Consider the following 15,371-nt stretch of genomic DNA (forward strand, 5'->3'; position numbering starts at 1 on the left):
CTTTTGATTGCAATTTTGAAGTCATGTATGTCGCAGCATTCAGAGGACATTTGCTTTTGAGACCCCACTTCTGACACCAGTGTGATGACCCCCCATAATGCGCAGGTCCACACGGGACGGAGAGGCAAATAGACACCGTATGGCTCAGTTTAAACAAACAGATATATTCAATAATTACACATGATTATGATTATACATCAGAGGCTGGGGCGTCCGAGCTTACGTGCCGACGACTTCATGGGGACGATGGAGGGGCTCCGGAGTTGAGCTCGAACGGTTGCTGGCAGAAGCTGCACGCCGTCGGGCTTCGGCGCTGAAGGCCCCCTTGGCGAACGGTGTCGTCCTGAGCGTCCTTCTTCGGTACTACTTGTCGATTTTTATATCCTCTTATCCCCACACTCCCTAGGGTGAGGACGCCCACTCCGGAGTTGGGGGGGGGGCCTAGGGCTTTCACTTGGGCGCACAAACACACCACCGCGCTTATGGTCGCGCCCCCCTCACGTGTTGAGTCCGAGGGAAAGAAGGTTGTCGTCGAGGTAGCGCATAGCGTCGGCTGTGTATAAGGCGCGCTCTGGCCCGCTGTCGGTTCCCGCGGGTCACCGGCCTCCGTTCTCCATCAAATGACACTCGCCCCTCAAGGCCGGAACGCGAGGTCACTAAAAGGCCGGGAAAGTGGTCCCTTGTCCTGGGATGTGCTCGGGAGGGTTGATTGATGATGCCCGCCGTCTTGCCACGATGCCAGGCCCGCCGAAACGAGGCCCCCCCCTGGAACGGCCATGGCAATTGGGGAAGATAACGCCCGTCTCCCCGCGGCGGCGGCGTTCGTCTCGTGCCGACACTATGGAAAGGGGGTCCGGTTGTGCTTAAACCCCTTCGTTCTGGTCGTCTCCGTGCGGTCCACGGCGGCAGGCCCGAAAGCAATCCCACTCAAGTTGCTTGCAGCCATATACAGTAGAAACATGAAAGGGGGTCCGGTTGTGCTTAAGCCCCTTCGTTCTGGTCGTTCACTCTCAACGAGTATGGCTCGGTAATTGATGATGCCGCTGTCACCTGGGGCTCCGTCTACCCTCGTAGCACACACAAAGAACGTCACAAGTAGAATCTGCTGCGCTACCGAGGCGGATGAAAAGCGGTTGAAAGGGGTCCAAGCCTAGGGTGGACGCCTACTTAGTAACGGCCAACACTTTTTTTTCTTTATTGCCGATTTTGGCAAGTAAACAAAATTACAAAAAGGATAAAAACACCTCAGCCCAATTCGGCCGATACAAGAGGGTTTAAAATCTTTTCGATACAGCCAAGTCATCGAGTATAGAGAGTTATTCCGGCTGTTTGGCTCGTGCCCGGTACACTTCTCTCTGGCACACGACACTTGCAATGAAGTTTTCTCGCACAGAATGCCTGTTTCCATCGACATGCCGCACCTGCATTCTGGTTTTCCACAAGCTGTGGAGGCTTAGCAGCATGATTAAGTCATAGGGCACTCCTGTTTTATTTTGAATTTGCAAAAATCTAATACCGTAGGGGTTCAGGGGAAGATCTTTTTTAATAGTTCTTTGGAGGACGTCCCAGTTAAAAATGGGGTCCCAACACTCCAGGAATACGTGCTCTATCGTCTCGGGCTTCTTGCATAGGATAGAGTTAGTTGTCCAGGGGTCGAAAATACCCTTTTCGTTCAGCCATGTTTTAACAGGGAGCGTATTTGAATGTAGTTTGTAGAAAAACGTGTTCATAGATGGATTAACTGGCATTCTTTTGACTCTTGGTACCTTGCATTCACGTCGAAAGTGACCCGTGCCACGGTACCGTAGGCCCTTCATAGGCCGCCCAGGCACCACATCATGGGCCAGCTCCCCGGCGATGCGTAACTGGTGTGGCAGGTCGTCAACCTTCATGCCGGGTTTCAGATTCAGGAGAACGGTCCTAGTTGTAGACCCCTTCTCCTTGACGCCTGAAACACGCCAACGCTCCCGGGTCACCTCCGTTACGTTCCCAAATGCCGCAAGTGCTGTCCGAATGTCGTCGTCGGATACACCGTGCAGCATCCAGTGCAGCCGTAGTTACACGTGTTGGTCGGCAGGATCGATGATAATGCAGCGCCGTCCTTTAACTTCCAGTTCCTTGAACGCTGCCAGCTTCTTCGTTGCTTCGATACTGTTGAACGTGACCGCCCAAACATGGTTGACCTGATACGCCGCCAACGCCACAACGCCGGGGAGCGCACCGGCGTTGGCGAGGGCGTCGCGGAAATCCTCGACCCTGTAGGGCCTAACTCGCACGTCGTCGTGCAAAAAAAAAACGGTATTGAACACAACACGACCGGTAGGCAACGTAGGCAAAATAACTTCGTAGACATGGTCAATTTATCTTCAATCCTGTCTCCGCGGCCCGCTATCGCCGCTCCGCCGGAGCTCATGATCCTGCGTCCGTACCGAACGGTAGCCGGAAGTAGAATGAATACTGCGCTACCGAGGCGGACGGAATGGTGTTGCAAAAGTGTCGGAGCCTAGTGTGCAAACCCACTTTGTAACGGCCAATACACACGCTGTCCCCCAGAATAAACAACGGTGGATGAAGTGCGACTGAATTAAAAAAAAACTCCGCCTTGCCCCGGGTGAGGATCGAACTCACGACCTTCAGATTATGAGACTGACGCGCTGCCTGCTGCGCTACCGAAGCTTTTTTTTTCTTTATTGCATGGAAGAACTTCTGTAGAAAGGAGGAAACTTCAATCAGACTAGTTCGCGTCTGAAGTTACCGGGCTGCTGAATATGAGCCCCCCATAGCCCTAACTCACCACTGCATCCCCATCAAAACATCAAAATTCAGGGAGGCACACACAAGCATCTAGGCACGGCAGCCAGCTTGGAGGTTCGTCGCGAGCAGCATATACACTCCTCACCAACGCACACTGTTCCCGAAACACAGATTTGGACGATCTTGGTGGCTTGGCATGTCTGTCCATCATACGGCTTTTCCAAAGACTGAATAGTCCCATCAACACAAACACGTCATAAGGCACAACAGAGTTTTTGTCAACAGGCAGAAATCTAATAGTGTATGGTGTAATTTCAATGTCCTTCTTAAGAGTTCGTTGTAGTATGTCCCAAAAGAACATGGCATCACGGCACAGGATGAAGCAATGATCAATTGTCTCAGGCACGTTACACAGACGACAATTCACATTCCAGGGTACAAACATCCCCTTGTCATTAAGAAATGTCTTGACAGGCAGCGTCGCTGTGTGTAGTTTGAAAAAGAACGTTTTAGCGGCTGCCTGAATGCACGTCCGCCTAACACGCTTTAGAACACTGATGTCCAAAGACCCCAAATAAGGCTGCCGATACAATGGTGTAGGGAACACAGACTCAGTGAGAGCCTGGGTCATCTGCTTTCTCGAGAGGCTATACAGGTAATCTAAAGAGAAGCGCACAGTGAGAAAATAGAAAGTGTCTGCAACCTCCTTAAGAAATCCCCATAAAGTCCCCTCACGAGCCTGCACAGTCGGTGCGAATAAGTAAGGCAAATGAAAACTAAGCCGCCTAATGAGCACAGCTACCAGAAACGGGTCGTTTGCCGATTTGAAAAAGAAAAAACGGGAAACGAGTTGATGCACGAACAGGTGAACAAGGCCCACTCCACCACCCTCTAAGGGAAGGAACAAGTTGTCACGCCTCATCGGCTCCCATTGAGAGCGCCAAACGAATGCTGCAAATATTCTATGTATTGCTTGCACCTTCCTCCTCGCACAATGCAGGACTTGAAGGACATACGCGAGCTTTGCAAACAAAAAAATGTTACAGACCTGTGCCCTCGCAAACACTGAGAGTTCCCTACCCATCCAAGCCTGTGTTTGCCGCCGTAGTGTTAAAGTTTGTGAATCCCAGTAGGCTGTACTGTTGCGAACTTGGTGCAGCGGAACGCCTAGGTACTCAAGAGGGCTACAGTTCCAGCATATACCACCGAACTGGCTTGGCCTAGTTCCCCAATGACCCAACCAAAAGCCTTTGGATTTCTCTAAATTAAGAGCCGCGCCTGATACATCGCAGAACTGTTTAGTCAAGTTTAGAGCCTCGAGTACGCTCTTTTTGTCAGAACAAAAGAGGGCGACATCATCAGCGTAAGCTAAAACTTTAACTTCACATTGAGCCAGAGAGAAACCGCGGATAGCTGCGCTGTTAATTATACTGAGACAGAGGGGTTCCAGATATAGGGCAAACAACAATGGAGACAGTGGACATCCTTGACGAACAGATGCTTCTAGTGGTACTGGTTTCGTTAGCTCCTGATTAACAATAACCCTTGTATAGGAGTTCTTATAGCACAGCCTTATGCCTTTGAGCAAGACGTCACCAATATTTGCATACTCCAAGACCGCGAACAAGAAATCGTGCCGAACTTTATCAAACGCCTTAGCCAAGTCAATTTGAATCAGAGCTACTTGGCCTATCTCATCTGATACTGTCTCTAATACTGAACGTGCAATATGGATATGTGTTTGAATACTGCGGCCTCTAATACCACAGACCTGATGCGGACCTATCAAGTCCATAATGACGAGCTGCAGACGACTGTTAAGACCGAAGCTTTGTTGTCGTTATTGCATGTTTCGACAGTTTACAACAGATAACAAGCATGTTCTGCGCTGCATTCTCAAACATCAAGAGCGGATATGCGTTTCACTCACCTGAGAAAATCTCAACTGTTTCAAAGAACACAAGTCACCCACCAACTCGATAACTGCATCTCCAAAACATAGCTCCTTGTACACTTCACGCAGCTTAAATGTGTGTTTTTTTTTAAGTAATCTCGAACAGACCGGGCATCTTCATCGCAGTGTCGTACAGCCATACAACTTCGCCAAATGCTGTGCAAGCCAAGAATGAAAATTACATCATATTTCTAGAGATCCGGCTCAACGTCCAGGAATCGTACCCCATACGGTGTCAAGGATAAGTGTTTATTGTACGCTGGAGCACGCCCCAAAAGAGCAGCACATCCCAGCAATGAACAAAGACGTGTTCTATTGAATGTGGTGTGTGACATAACAAGCAGTCAGCACCCCATGGTAAAAGCAATCCCTTCTGCTCCATCCATGTTTTAACCGGCGACGTTCCAGGGTGCAACTTGAAGAAAAACATCTTCACACCCTTTGGCACCACCGTTTTCCTTACTCCTTTTAAAACATTTCTTCCTTGCCCTCCACTATACAGATATTGATAAAATGTCTCAGAGAAGACACAGTCAAGCAAATAATTTAGCAATTTCTTACGCGTGACATTTGAAAAGTATTCCAAACTCAACCAAGCATTTAGAAACTGGGAAGCAAATACCGCTTCTTTCAAAAGTCTACTTTCACTGTATCGCATCCCGTCTACAGTGGAAATAACATTGTTTGGCAAAGCTGAATAAAGCCTCACTTGAATAAAGGTCCGCAGGAAAGGGTCCCGTTGATCTCTAAGATACAAATATTGACACCACCGACCTCAGGTAAAAGTGCGGCAAAGAATACCCCCTTTTCTCAAACGCTGAATTAAATTATCACGTTTATTCCTCTCCCATAAGGACTGCTAAACAAAAAAGTCGAAGAGACGATGAATTTTTCGAATATTAAGTCGAGAGCACGAAATTACCTGCAACAATTAGCACAGTTTTGAAACCAGGTATACACTATATATGTTTGCGCGCGCGAAAATAGACAGCTTGTTTTCCGACAATTTCTGTGTACGCATGGACAGTTCTTGAATTTTCTCCTTCCAAAAGTCATCGTTATCTCGATACTTGTCAAGAGGAACATCTAGGTACTTGGAAGGGACATGCGACCAATTTACACTTGCATAAAACAAAGGCACTGATGTCCAGTTCCCATGCCAAAGGCCCACACATTTGTCCAGATGAACAATGCTATTGGTTACATCACAAAACCTTTGAACAACCGAGATCGCATGTTCTATGCTGCTCTGATCGCTACAAAAAATGGCCACATCATCGGCATAAGCCAAGACGTTAATTTCACATGCTTCTAGTTACAAACAACGAATAGAGGTGTTGTTTATTTTATTACGGAAAAGTGGCTCTAGGTACAGAGCGAAAAGTAGTGGTGACAATGGGCAGCCTTGCCGCACGGATGCTCTCACTGCAACTCTGCCTGTGACCTCTCGGTTAACAACCAGATTCGTGGTACAGTTACTATAAGCAGTTTTAACCCCCTTTAAAATTACTTCCCTAACACAGACATGTTCGAGGATTTTAAAAAGAATTTCATGACATACACGGTCAAAGACCTTCTCTAAATCAATCTGCAACACTGCGACTCGCCAAAAGTCAGCATCACAGCACTCCAGTATACTTCGAGTGACATGAACATTCGTGAAAATGGTCCGCCTTTGAATTCCACACGACTTGGGGGGGGGGGGGGGGGGGGGGCAACCAAGATGTCCACAACTGACTGTAAACGTTTGGCTAATACTTGCATAAAAAATTATAATCAACATTACTAAGCGTTATCAGCCGATAACCAGTAACTTGCTTAATCTTAGCAGGATTGTCAGTTTTCGGTATAAGTACTGCATGTGCACGAGAAAGCGAGGGTGGTAAAAAACCCATTCTAAATGACTCTTCATAAATGCGTTGTAAAATAAAACCAGTTTCGCGTTTGAATGCCTTATACAATTCTGCTGTTATCCCATAAGGACCTGGCGATTTCCCCAAGTGAAGCTCATCAATAATGTATTCCAAATCCGTTGTTGACATGTCGGCAAACAGGATATCAGTGTCTTCACTGGTCAGTTGGGGTAATAGATTTAAAAATTCAGCCTGAAAGGCCTATAAATCCGCCGAGTTAGAAGCGAACAAATCACGCTAATACTGACTGGAAGCCTCCATTATCACCTTCTGATCGTCCGTCAGAGTACCTTTGTTTTCAATTTCTACAATATTTTGCCTTCTAGCGTATCTCTTTTCTGTCGTAAAATTCCGCCTACTGGGCATATCATCTGCCAGCAAGTGATCCGTTCGTGCCCGGATTGCAGCTCCCTGAAAGCTGGTCACATCGATAGCCTCAAGCTTGGTTTTAACTTCGCTGATAAGATCAGTGTATAGTCCCGGAGCTATACTTTTCTGTTAAATTAATTCTCTCAACATCTGTTTTAGGTTCTTTTGTTCAGCTTTTTCAGCTGGTTTTATTTCTACGGACCTTTCGATAGCCCTCATTTTGACTTCAACTTTCAATTCCTCCCCCTTTTCTGCCCAACCTTTCACATAACTCAACCAAACGTTTTCTAACACGTTTTTTGTTTCTAAAAGAAACGTATCGTGCTTTAATAATTTTGCGCCGAAGCGAATGGAATGGTGTTGTAAAGGGTCCAAGCCTAGGGTGCAAGCCTACTCATAACTCAACCAAACTTTTTCTAACACGTTTTTAGTTTTTAAAAGAAAAGTATCGTGCTTTAATAATTGTGTGCCGAGGCGAATGGAATGGTGTTGTAAATGGTCCAAGCCTAGGGTGCAAGCCTACTCATAACTCAACCAAACTTTTTCTAACACGTTTTTTGTTTCTAAAAGAAACGCATCGTGCTTTAATAATTTTGCGTTGAGGCGAATTGAATGGTGTTGTAAAGGACCCAAGCCTAGGGCGCAAGCCTACTTAATAACGGGTAATACAACCGCTTTCCCGCAGATTTATCAAGGATGAATAAAGTGCGCATGAATTAACAAAACAAACTCCGCCTTTCGGGTGCAAGGATTTAACTCACGACCTTCAGATTATGAGACTGACGCGCAGCCTACTGCACTACCGAGGATTTTTTTTCTTTACTGCCTGGCTTTGGCACATAACAAAAGAACACACGAAACGCTATGTACGCACGACACAGTCGTTGTCACCCAGCACGAGTCTGATTTCGCCATATTAAATTTAACGTAACATACACAACGACTCTAGTCTTGAGAGCCACTCGGGAGGCTTTGCAGCGGCTTTCTGAATGGGAAGACACCAGTCCATTTTTCAGAAAATAAATTCGGTCAGGTCGAGTATCTTTGTCACAATGATAACCTGCCATTCTCGAGAGCCATATACAGTGGAAGCCCAAGAGCATTATGAGATCAAATGGTACCCCATCCTTTTTATCAGTAGCTCTTTCTTCATTGCGCTTTATAACACATCCAAAAAATAAACGTCAGCAATTAAAAAAAAACACAGACTATTGTTTCCGGCTGTTTTACAAATTAAGCAGTTCACTCCCCACGTTTTTAAATTTTACGAAAGCGTTTGATCTTGTTTCACATAACAAACTAATTTGTAAACTCAAATTCGCTGGTCGACCTTCTTTCTTAATCAAATGGATTATTGCATACCTCACTGACAGAACCCAATTTGTTTATGTCGGTGCTCACTAATCGCGCTCTATTCCGTAACACCTGGAGTCCCTCAAGTAAGCGTCCTTGGCCCATTATTATTGCTTATCTATATGAACGATATTGTTAACGTTATCACGCAACCAGTTCAAATTAGGCTGTTCGCGGATCACTGCGTTTTATTCACAGAAATTAAAACTCCGGAGGACCAAGTAGTGCTTAACTCTATCCTCAACAGCATTAACGATTGGTGTTACAGACACGAGATGAAACTAAAAGGTGGTGGTGGTAGTAGTGGTTTTTATTAAAATAATAGTAAAAAGGAAGGAAAAGATTTTTGCTAGCCTTGGCATCTGCCATCGATACTGAAGCACCTGAGCTGGGGCAGCGGAAATAAAGGATAGCAGGCAGAATAGAGAAATGAAATGCCGAAAAACGGTTTTTATGAGATTAACTAACAAAAAGCACAGTCTATCTTACCAGTACCGCTTATCATCACGGTGCCTATCAGAAGTAACGCAGTACAAGTACCTTGGTGTAACAATAACTAATACCTTAAGTTGGAAAGCTCACATTTCTAACATTTGTGCATCATCGATCTGTAAACTGTGTTTTCTTAGATATAAATTAAAACGAGCCCCTTCCGCAACTAAGCTTTAGGCTTATACATCAATCATTAATGAAAAATTAGAATATGCCTGTACAGTGTGGGATCCTTTTACTAAAACCAATATCCATGCATAAGAAATGATTCAGCGTAAAGCAGTTCGTTTTATTTTTTCTAATTCCCGCACTACCGATTCCCTATGATTTAATGAATGTTAATTGCATGCAAACACTGTTAACTCGAAGAAGGCTTTTGCGACTAAAATTTCGCTTTTTGTTGAAAAATAAAAAGTTATCAATGAGCCCAGACTCTCAATTAAGACCACTAGTGACACGATTAACGAGACATCATCACGCCCAGTCCTTAACACCTTATCGTGCCAGAACAAACTTGTACAAATATTCTTATTTTCCCCGAACAATAAGTGAGTGAAACCAGCTTCCTTTGAGTGGACTAATAAGCACGAAGAGAATTGCTAATTGTTATAAAGACTTTTTAATGTTGTATGTCCTGTTCTGGCAAAAAAAAATGGTGTTCAATTTACCTATTTTTTGTTCGAATCATGCATGTGTTGTGTTTGTTTTGTTTATCTTTTAATTTGTGTGCTAAATATTACCATGCCTTGTATCTCGTTGTATTGCCCCTCCTTCCAAGGCCTACCAAGGCAGGTAGTATTGGGTGAATAAATAAATAAATAAATAAATAAATAAATAAATAAATAAATAAATAAATAAATAAATAAATAAATAAAAAGAAGTCTCTTCCCTCTATAAAACTAACTGGTAGCGTCCCGTTATGTAATTAAAAGTCTTTACCTCTGGTGGCACCGGCATTTTCATCCCCCCTTTTAAAACATCAATTCTACGGCCTACAATGTACAAGGCCCTGTACATGGGCTGCGGGTAAACATTATAACAAAGATTCTGGTACAACTTCTTTGGTTTAATTTTGTGCAAATCATCGCTGGAAAAACGTGCAGTCAGGCACCTAATACTCGCTCGCTACAATTTCTGTGTAGGAACTAAAAATCCTACCAGAGAGCTCGTCTGTGGATACAACTCCAGCAGCAATCGCAGCAGCCTCACTTGACACACGGAGAGCAAGAACGGGTCTGTGACGTCGCGAAAAAACAAAAAAAAAACGGTTCACCAGCTGCTTTAAAAGAGATGCCCTAGCTCTAGCCGCTTATCTTTTACCCGCCGGAACAGGTTCGTTCCGCTCCAACGTTCCCATTGAGAAGCCCATAAGAACACGGCAAAAATCCCACATAGCCTCTGAATTTTCACACGAGAGCAATGCAATATCTGCATTACATACCAGAGCTTGCTAATTAAAAAAATGTTGCAGTCTGTAGCTCTGGCGGAAATCGAGAGGTTGGTGCCTTTCCATTTCTCAACTTTGTCACGAACGTTTTTAGTTTTCTCTTTCCAGTAATTCTCGCTTTCGCGGTAAGCATCAAGCGGAACGCCCAAATACTTGCCTGGGGTCGCCGCCGACACTATATTGGCAAAAAGGTCCGGCTGACCTGGCCACCTTCTATACCAGAGTCCAATGTACTTGGAACAGTTAACCCCGCTACCGGTGACTTCGCTGAACTCTCGAACACAACTGACTGCCTCGCTTATGCTCCCCTGATCAGCTGTGAAAACTGCAACGTCATCTGCATAAGCCAGCAGCTTAACCTCGGCTGACTGTAACCTAAAACCATTAATCCTATTGTTTTCTATTTTCATACACAGCGTTTTATTATAAACACGAAACAAGAGAAGACTGAGGGGACAGCGCTGACGCATCGAACGCTGAGAGGGGCCCCAGACTCTTGTTAACGATCAATCTTGTCGTGCAGTTTCTATACGCCAAGGCTGCACCCTTAAATATAACTGAACCAACATTCACATGTTCTAAAACAGGAAACAAAATTTCAGGAGAAACGCAATCAAATGTTTTTTTGAGATCAATCTGGAGCATGGCCACTCGCGCATTAGTGTCATCACAGCATTAAAGTACACTGAGTACTTTGTAAATGTTCGAAACAATCGAGCACCCTTTTCTTCCACATGTCTGATGGGGTCCAACAATATCCGACATAGCTGTCGGTAGCGTTCGCACCAATACCTTCATAAATATTTTATACTCCACATTAGCGAGTGCTATCGGCGGGTATGCGGTAACCAATCGTAGTTTCTCTATTTGATCAGTTTTAGGTATGAGCACTCTCTGGGGAGTCCCAAAAGACGGAGGCAATACATTTATTCTATAGGCTTCAGTAAAGATTGCAAACAACACCGGGGAAATGTCATGCTTAAATTCTTAACAAAACGCAACACTGAACTAATCCGGACCTCGAGATTTCCGCGGTTTAATTTACATATCGCATACTTGGCTTCGCTTTGAGTTCTTACTATTTCCAATTTCTTTTTGTATTCTTCGTCGAGCCGTGGCATTACACCAAGAAAACGATGCTCAACTGCGACTGCGTCTACCGCCTGCGAAAGCTTGTTGTAGAATTCATTAAAGGCTGCTTTGATGTGGTCGGTGTATGCTGATAAGATACCCTTCCCCCCTCCCCCAATTCATATTTACCGATGTGATTCCTTTCAGCGCGCGATTTTTCTAAGCATAGCCCACGTTTTGATGGCGCATCGCTAGCAGCTGTGTCTTCGCCTTCGCCCTCAGCAGTGCTCTGCGATAACGCTGTTCTTCCATGAGCTCTATCTTTTGTTTTGCTTTCCTGACATCCTCTATCCATTTCCCAGGCTGTTTGCATTCCTTCTTCAAAAACGTTTACAGCCCTGCCATTGACTCAGCTTCTTCTTGGTTTTCTTTATACCGGATACAAGTAGCCCTTTCTATTGCTTTGATTGTTGAAGATTCTTTACTTAGCTCCCACTGTTGCCAAATCTACAGGTTCTTGCGCGGGTTTATTTTTCCTATTTCATCCTTTACTGCTCGGTAGCAGACATCGTCGCGAAGAGGCGTTTAGTTTAGCTTCCACATTTCCCATGAAAATGCCTTGCTTCGCTTCACACTTCCCTGGCAGCACTCAATTAAACAGTGGTCTGAGAAGGCCACTCCAGCAACTCCATAAAGGCTGCATTCAGGAGAGAGAGAGAGAGATAAAACATTTAATATTTCATTGAAGTGTTCTACGAGTCAGGTAGGCGGACTCCTCAGTTCAAGACTCCGGTGGCTTGGGCGGATGCCTGGACCAGTCTGATGATGCGACACTAGTCCTCCAGAACATTGCTGGTCAGAGCTGCCTCCCACTGCTCGTATGATGTCTGTAATGTTTATTGATGAGGTAGTTTTTGAGGACAATTCCAGGAAATGTGAAACAGCGTAGGCTTATCGCCGCACCATGGACAGAAGGGACGGTATTTGGAAGGGTGAATGAATTTGTACAAGTACAGGTTAGGGAAGGTATTCGTTTGTATTCGCCTCCAAAATGTGGCTTCTTCTGTGGTGAGTTTAATATCGGGAGGGGATATATTCTACGATCTAATCTAAGCATCTCCAGCCGTTCCCCATAGTTTGATGGTAGAGGGGTGAGGTACGGGCAAGGATCCGCTCGGTTCATTAGCTCACGAGCTAGATCGTTTGCCACCTCGTTGCCTTCAAGACCTGAATGGCCCGGGGTCCAAGTAATGTTATGGGGGCGTTGAAGTGTAAGTGAGAGGCCCGACGGTATGAGTAGAGCCGCTATCATTTTTGGGACGCTCCCTGTAATGTAATATTGACAGGCTAGCTTCGAGTCAGTTATTATGTGAGCTGATTTGTCCGCCAGATCACAGTGCCTTATGGCAAGGGCGATGGTGGAGGCTTCCGCCGCGGCAGGATCCTCAGCCCGGAGTGAAGCACTCGTCAGTAGTTGAAAATTGTGGTCAATGGCGACTGCAACAAAGATGCTCGGTTCAGTGTACGCCGCCACGTCTACATAGACGCCGTGCATGGCTCAAGCCCTGGAAATGAGGGAACTTCACTGCCCGCGCACCCTCAAGACATTCAGCCACATCCTCGAGGTTTCCGTTATCAATGATTCTCATCAATACGTCAGTGCTCCTGTCTCGAAACCCCCGGACGCTTGACTAATCGCGCGCATTAAGGAGACAATTGAAGTCGCCTAAGACAATGAGCTGCCTTGCCGTGCAAACGCGCTCTTGGAGGCTTTAGAAAAAAGCAACTCTTTCCTCAACCACATTCGGCGCATACACGGTAACAATGCGCCACTCAATGCTGTTCAGTGAAAAATCAAGGACAATACACCGGCCAGACACACGAGAAAAATAAGCTTCCACCTCTAGCCCCGGCATCTTCTTTACAAAGAGCACGCAACCAGCCGATATCCCCCCTGCATGACTGACGACAGCAAAACATCCAGTCGCGAAACGTCGCACCATGCGGTCCGTTCCTTCGTTGCCGTCCACTTTCGTCTCTTGCACGGGCAATACATCTATCTCCCGCTCCGTAATAAGTCGGTACACCTGACCTTGTTTTTTCCTGGTCGCCAGGCCCCTTACATTTAGCGTAGCGACTTTAAAGACGGAAGCGGGAGCCATTTTTACGCAAGAGGAAGGACCCAACAGCATGGTGCTTACCTGCCAAGTCTAGCGCGCGGCTAGACGCCACTGCTGCCGCCAGTATCATCCGGCGGAAGAACATCGGCCTGATCGAAGAGTACTTTGTCACAGGCCCGCTTGCCATCCGAAAAGTTTGGGCGCAGCCGGAAATTCGGACGCCGGGTTTGAGCTGTCTTTGCAGAGGGTTCCCCAACGCCGTGCGCTAGCACCTTGTCCCCTTCTGGGCTAGTCTGGTAGTGGGGACGCATCGCCGGGGTGGTGAAGGGGGGCGTGACGCTAGTTGTGCGGGCGCCGCTCTTCTCATGGTTGTCCTCGTTCAGCTCTTTTACCTCAGCGGCCTCGGGCTCTGGTGGGCACGCCCCATTCCCTGACGTCTCGTTAGCGAAGCCGAGGGAGTCTGCCGTTGGCGGTTGGCTGGCTGGTTCGTCGCCCGCCTTGGTGTCATCCCTGGAGCTCACACACGTGGTAAGCGTTGAAGCCGACTTGCCCGTCTCGTCCGTACCAGTCGCTGCTTCCTCCGCCTCGGCGACGTCGATGAGTTCCGCGGTGTCGTTCGCCTTTCCGAGCCCGGTAGCCGACGCGTAGGTACGGACGCAGTCCGCGTCAGCGTGTCTATAGCGCCTGCACTGGGAACACCTGGTAACCTTGCAGTCGCGGCGAACGTGACCCGTGCCGTGGCAACGAAGGCACTGCATCCGACGCCCGGACCCAACAGCATGGTGCTTACCTCCCACGTCTAGCGCGTGGCTACGAGGGCCAGCTCACTGGCTACTCGCACCTGGTGTGGCAATTCACGCGCCTTCATTCCCGGTTTTAATTTAAGTAGCACGGTCGTGTTGGTTAGGCTAGAGTGACTCCAGGTTAGGCCTTTCTCCTTCATCCCTTGGACGCGCCAACGCTCCCGCGTCACCTCCGTCACGTTTCCGAACGCCTCGAAAGCAGTTCGGATGTCGTCGTCAGCCACACCGTGCAGCACCCAGTGCAGGCGCAGCTTTACCTGCTGATCCTCCGGGGCGAAAATGAAGCACCGGCGTCCTTTCACTTGTAGCTCCTTGAAGGCAAGTTTCTTTGTGGCTTCAGCACTGCTGAACGTCACCGCCCGCGCATGATTAAACTGATACGCCCCCAACGCCAAGACGTCGGGGAGCGCACCAGAGTTGGCGAGGGCGTTCCGAAAATCTTCTACCCTGTAGGGCCTCGCTCGCACGTCACCGTGAAGAAACACCGTGTTATGAACAACACGCCCTGTTGGCAGAGTAGGCAAAACACTCTCGTACTCTTTATCTGCATCGGCAGTAAACCTGTTTCCGCGTCCAGCAAGGGCCGTTATCGCCGCTCGGCCGGAGCTCATTATTCTGAGTGCGCACCGAATGGTAGCCGGAAGTATAATGCGCCACCTAGGCGGATGAAGTGCTATCGCTAAGGGTCCAAGCCTAGAATGGAAACCTACTTAAAGGCGCCCAATGCACGCGCTGTCACCAAGTGTTACCGATGGTGAATGAAATAAGGAAATAAGAAATGGCTGCGGTTTAGCTCTGGTTATACCTGGAGTGACACGATAGCCACATCTGCATTCACTCTATTTCCAACTTTTCAACGATTGAAACATAGACAGCTTGTCTAATTGGTATTGAATTATGCGTAAACATTAAAAATCACTCAATAGTCAGCGCTCGTCCCGCTTTCTTTCTTGTCTGCTGTGTTTCGCGATGTTTCCACATAAGTCTATTGACTTCTACGCTACACTAAGTTTTAATCCGGGCTTGTGTGATGTCACTGCCCTGCTTTTGAGCCATCAATGTTCCAATCGCTCTTTGGTAATGTCTTTCGCAACC

The 15,371-nt window shown here is 46.9% G+C and overlaps 1 non-coding gene across 1 annotated transcript; it reads right to left on the reverse strand.

The window, feature by feature from the left end:
* Window positions 1–2,603: 2,603 nt before the first annotated feature.
* Window positions 2,604–2,676, reverse strand: TRNAM-CAU (transfer RNA methionine (anticodon CAU)). The gene has a single exon. It is a non-coding gene; the product is annotated as a tRNA-Met (tRNA).
* Window positions 2,677–15,371: the final 12,695 nt, after the last annotated feature.

Source organism: Amblyomma americanum, chromosome 5 (genome assembly GCF_052857255.1).
Source record: "Amblyomma americanum isolate KBUSLIRL-KWMA chromosome 5, ASM5285725v1, whole genome shotgun sequence".
NCBI lineage: Eukaryota > Metazoa > Arthropoda > Arachnida > Ixodida > Ixodidae > Amblyomma > Amblyomma americanum.